The sequence below is a fragment of the Crinia signifera genome, chromosome 3, assembly GCF_055691185.1.
Source record: "Crinia signifera chromosome 3, ASM5569118v1, whole genome shotgun sequence".
NCBI classification, from domain to species: domain Eukaryota; kingdom Metazoa; phylum Chordata; class Amphibia; order Anura; family Myobatrachidae; genus Crinia; species Crinia signifera.
Genome location: NC_139219.1, coordinates 173774813 through 173780800, shown reverse-complemented (window position 1 = coordinate 173780800; position 5988 = coordinate 173774813).

Below are 5988 nucleotides of genomic sequence, written 5' to 3'. Positions count from 1 at the left end.
CTGAGCGATGCTAGTTTGCTCAGAACGCTTCAGCAAGATCGCTCAGCATGCAGCGATGTTTCAGAACACTGGCCCAGGCTGATTAATATCCAGCATGCTGGATATTAATCGTAGGGGGATAGCTATAAGCAGGGCTGCACATCGATATTGCTATGGCCCCTACACACAGAGAAATGTAGGGGCATTTTCTAAGTGATCTAGTGAGATTGTTTAGAAAATGCCTTTGAATCGCTATATGTGTAGGCCCCATTAGCCGTGCTGTATTAACACATTCAGGGAAAAAAACTCTAGGACCAAAACTCAATATTTACTTTGATTTTTAAACAAACAATACAATGTGCAATTATACATTAACAATTCGTCAGAAGCAGAGAACTTAATCTTTAAAATTGTACCTCATTTATTAATTTTGGTTAAGTATGAAAGGAGAAAAAGGGAGCGCCACCAAAAATCCCGAGATTGGTATTGGCAGGATCCTGGGATTTAGGGTATTTTTGGCTGGGATCTGAATCCCAGGATTGAAGGCTCCAATCCCGGGATTTTGGGATTGATACGTGCATGCACATTTGATCCCCTTCTCCAGTGCAGCTCTGATTGCAAGTAGCAATCAGCTCAGGTGCTGCCTGGAAACAAGGTTGTGTGGCTGCACAGTGTGATAGAGGTCATGCCGCGCAGCTACACGCTAGGGTTCCTCCACCACCACACCTACCTGGAGTAAACAGCCTTCTACCCTGCCTGCCGAGTCTGTCCGGAGTCACCTCACCTCCTTCCCCATCCTCCGAGTATGCCCTGAGTCACTAGCTGCCCATTGTCTCCCTGATCCTTCTCTCCCTCCTCTCCTGTGGCCATGGCAGCGGGGAGAGGTAACAGATGCAGCAGTGGACATATCTGGAGGCCAATCCCAGGATCCTGGGAATCCTGGGATTGACAGTTTTTCAATCCTGAATGCCGGGATTGAAAAAATGGCGCAGAATTGCCCCTCCTTGTTGTCATATAGTAGATCTGCATTCAGTTACTTTAAAGCAGTACTCAGCATATGATACTTGTGTTCAGGTGAAACTGATAATGTGATTGTTGTGTAGCTACACCTTGAAAAAGAGCATTATTGATGCCTGAAACATGTTGGTGAGTGGAGGAGCACCTTGATTTGTTTGGGACCAAACCTATTTTTTTCCACAGGATATTGGCCCTTATTCAGATCTGATTGCAGTACAAATTTGTTCTCAAAATGGGCAAAACCATGTGCACTGCAGGTGGGGCAGATGTAACATGTGCATAGAGAGTTAAATTTGCGTGGGGTGTATTGAAACTGAAATCTAAATTGTAGTGTAAAAATAATGCAGCCAGTATTTACCCTGCACAGAAACAAATAACGCACCCAAATCTAACTCTCTCTGCACATGTTACATCTGCCCCCCTGCAGTGCACATGGTTTTAAGAACAAATTTGTACTGAGATCAGATCTGAATAAGGGCCATTGTCTCCCTCTGATCCGGATACAGGGGTGAAATTGTGGTCCCATCAATTTTGGTGTTTTTTTTTAATGAATTTGATATATTTTCATTTGTTGTTATTCTGAGACATTGTACTTTTTTACTCTGCTCTTATAAATACTTTTTATAGATGAATTGATTAAATGGATTCCTGATTTTGAGGAATATAGGGGCTCTTGTAGAGGTAAATTTATTTAATAAATAGATACCTTTGATGTAAACATAGGGCCTGTAACTAAGGTCACTACTAATCATATAATTGTCCTAGGGTATGGTGTTCTACAGACATAGAGGGTGACATTCTATGCTATGCGATTTTCTGTTTTTGGCGTTATTTAGACCACAAAATGGCGATATCGCATTTTTCTGCGAAATCGCCAATTTAACGTGATGCGTTAAGGGACAGAAATCGCATATTTTGTGCGTAAAGGTATGCGGAACAAAAGTGCGAGATTAATTCGCACTTTTATCGCATCCAGATGTTTTCCAATGCAAAACTATACAAACCGCTTATTTAATGCTATGCGCATTTGCAAATCGCACTTTTGCGGTGTCTATTTATCGCACTTTTTTCAGACCTGGTTCTGTTTGGCGCATTTGCACACACCTCATTTTGGTCAAGTGCGCCCATGGTTCATTTCAACACAGGTGCCTTCATTATCAATCCCAAACCCCCCTACCTTAACCCCAACATTAATAAGGACATTATTACAATGTAGATTTGTATGACTATTTTAAAATTGCTTATCTGTGATGTGTCCCAATTGGAGGGCAAACGCAGGAGGGAGGAAGGTGGGCAAAAGATGCTGGTTGCCCCCCCACTACTGGGTACCCCACGTATGTATGGTGCTCACCTGTACCTGGACTACCTGTCGGACCAACAGGTTGTGGGGATGGTTACGCTGAACCCCATTACCCTGTCGGAGTTATATGAGCAGGTGAGAGATGCTTGGGACCATTTTGTGGGTGCCAACTATGTAGTGTCTGTCCAGCACTAATGAATGTGTGCCCTCTACTATTTGTCCACAGCCTCCACTCAGTCTGTGACCTCATGGGCCTTGGTGCTATCACAGGCCACTTTGTCTAAGAATTGTACTGTACTGTTACTTGCTATAAAGAAGTTGTTGCAGACACACATTAGCAGGCGTAGCTTTTCTGGTAAGCACATGTGGCCTGTACTCCAAAATGTACCAGTGTTGGAAGTGTACTCATTAACAAATTATTGACCAGTACCACCGCTTTCCACCCATATTTAACCTAACACCAGTCCACAACAGATGCACATGGTGGTGCTGACCTATCCCTTGCTGATATCTACCTTCTAAGTACTCTTGGTCCATGTAACAATTAAGTTTTCTGTGAAACATGGCTCACTGGTGTTGTGGAACTACATGTTCCAGCATGCCCTGACACACTACAACCATTACAGTCCAAACCATGAGTGTCAGAGCCTGCTGGAAAATGTACTTCCATAACCTTTGCCAGCCAAGGAGTTATACCACACTACTTTACTGCAATCCCATAGTCATATACCATTACAATATGTTATAAATCACACATTAATTTATATAGAGAAAAAGACACAAACACAATGGAATGCGGTTTGCAAATTTTACTTGTTTTGAAGTAAACCATTCTGCAATGTAACATGTGCAAAATACAAACTGTGGGGCCATGTAGACAGATAGTTGCCCTTTTTTAATGTAGAAACACTGATGTAGCAGCTACCTTCGCCCAGCATCAGGCAGCCCTACACCACTTTTCGAGGCGGAACTAAGCCCACCACGGGTCCTCACACTACGACGGGGTGGGGAAGTGGGGGAGACACTTATTGGGGTGCTGGAGACACTGCTGAGGGTTGAGGTAGTGCCACCTCCCACATTGCCTTCCTGCTGCTGCTGTATTTGTGCCTGCATAGCTAGGAGGGCATTGGTCTGCGCTGTGCATGTGTGGGTTAGGGCTGTAAGACTTTGTGCCAGGCTCCCAATATGGCTATTCTGCTCACGTATTGCAGAAGTTAGTTCTGCAAAACGGCTGTCAAGACTGTTGGCAATGCGCACTTGAGTGCCTACAGCTACCCTTACACTACGGGCCATTTTGCGCAACTGCAGGAAGGTGTCACGCATGTACCCCTGTATATTTCCCATTTGGAGGCTTTGAGAGGCCATGAATTCAAGCTGCTTGTCCTTGAAATTCACCAAGGAGTTAGCTACTTGGGAAGCAGTAGCTGGTGTATGGGGTTGCTGGGTGGTTGGGGGTGGGTTGGGAGGCACCCCACTTGGGGGAAGATCACTCTGGGACGAGCCCGGCATTTCTTCCTCTGCCGCAAAGGTGTCGACCGGATCAAGAATGATGTCCATTTCGTCTAGCACCAGTATTGAAGAATCTGTTTGGTTTGACCCTAGTTGTAAAGCACCTGTGGATACAGAGAAGAGGTAAGTACTCATGCATATATAGGCCACACTTTCCTCTATACTGTTTTATATAGGCCTATAGATGGCTGACGCCCATACATAGGGGTGTTATGCACTTACACATGTACCCCGATACTGCATGCAACAATGACATTATTAATATGTCACATGCCTAGCTCAGATTACACTCATTTCCGTTGCAATGTAGCAGCAGGAGCAGAATGTAGTGTGAGATATTGTTGTTGTGACATGGGTGTGTGTACTGTATGTGTAATGGTGTGTTGTTTAGTCATTTACCTGCTTCCACAGATTCTGCAGCAACGGGCCTTCTTCTCTTAGATGCTGCAGCACTTCGGGACGGACAATCTGTACAAGGAAAGATGGCCAGGCATTATGGACCTTGCAATGGATATGCATTTTCAGAAAACATGCAGTGAATTCACAATAATGGACAATACCCAATAGAAAAGGGCAGCATTATATCTGGACCACCCTTTGTTTAGTTTTCAGGCAAATCTTTCATTTCAGACTTAGTAGTAAACTATTGTACACATGCCAACTATAGGATATTCGGTGGTATGTAGGCATGCCAGCTAAACCTCCAGTACACCACAGGGTTTTTGTACACATACATGTTAGTCTGCTGCAAAGAATGGTACACTGTTAATCAATCAGATTAGTTGTGGAACTACAAGGGCCAGCATTATCAGCAATTGCAAAGCAGGAGCAGCCATTTTCTTGTGCATGACCTTGCTGGGCTATGTAGTTCCACAGCAGCACTTTACAAAGCATAACAATACAAGTGCACATTACAGGTATAATACATTGGCATGTATGTTACAGTTTGCATGGGGTCACACTTACCAGCTCGCGGTGGCGTTTGGGCCCTGTCGGTATCCGCCACATGCATCCCAGGCAGGACCTCAGGGGGGATGATGCGCTTCAGCTTCACCTCATACGCATTGTAGCTGACAGTGGTGGGGCTTCCTCCTCCAGTCCTGGTGGCCTCCTCCATCTCCAGGGCCATTTTATGCTTTAACTGGCGTTTTATATCATTAAAGCGCTTCTTCACATTGCGCACCAGGCGCTTGTGATTACTCACAGCGTTCACCGCCTGGGTGATGTCCTTCCATATAGCGCGCTTGCGCTGGGCAGTGGTTTTGTAGTTGCTTTTGCCAAGCAGCCTCTCGTACACTGGCATGATAGCCCTCACAAGTGCCACATTTTCCTCATAGGAAAACCTGACCATGCGGCCACTTTTGGTGCGACCAGCTACCACCTCCTCCTCCTCCTCCTCCTCCTCATTTTCTGCACCAGCCATGTCACCCTCCTCCTCCTCCATGGCAGTGTCTTCCTCCTCCTCACCAGCATCTTCCTCCACCTCTGACATGTGGCCCTCCTGCAGCTGGTGTGGGGTATGGTCTAGGGCTTGGCTGTAGGATGGGGATGCCAGCGGATCCTCCACCTCCTCCTGCTGGGGCTGGACGGCCAGGGTCTGAGCTGAGGCTGGCCTTGCTGTGGCCATGCTGCCTGCCACACTGCTGCCTCTCCCACTTGTCTGGCTGCTGCCAGTGCTCCCTCTGCCAGTGCTCCCTCTGCCAGTGCTCCCTCTGCCAGTGCTCCCTCTGCCAGTGCTCCCTCTGCCACTGGTTCCTCTGCCACCAACTCCTCTTCCTGCACAAACGCTTCCACTGCTCCTCTCCATGCTCCTTACTTCCTATCAAAGAGTGAAATGGCGCCAATGCCCCTTTATATAGGGGGTGTGATGCATAATGGAGGGGACATAGGTGGGCCAATAGGTTTGGGGGTTCTTAGTCATGCGGAGACAGGTTTGTAAATCGCACTCCGGTTGGTCCAAAACTCGCACATTACAAGCGGAAGAAATGGCGCGTTTTTCGGACTAAAAATCGCACTTTTTTCATACTAAAAATCGCACTTTTTTATGACTAAAATTCGCCGCAAATCGCAACTCTTCGCACTTTTCAGCCTCAAATGCGCATCACATTAAATAATCGAATTTGGACTGAAAAGTGCGAGTTAGAAAAATGCGATTTGCGGCGATATAGTGTGCGAATTAAACA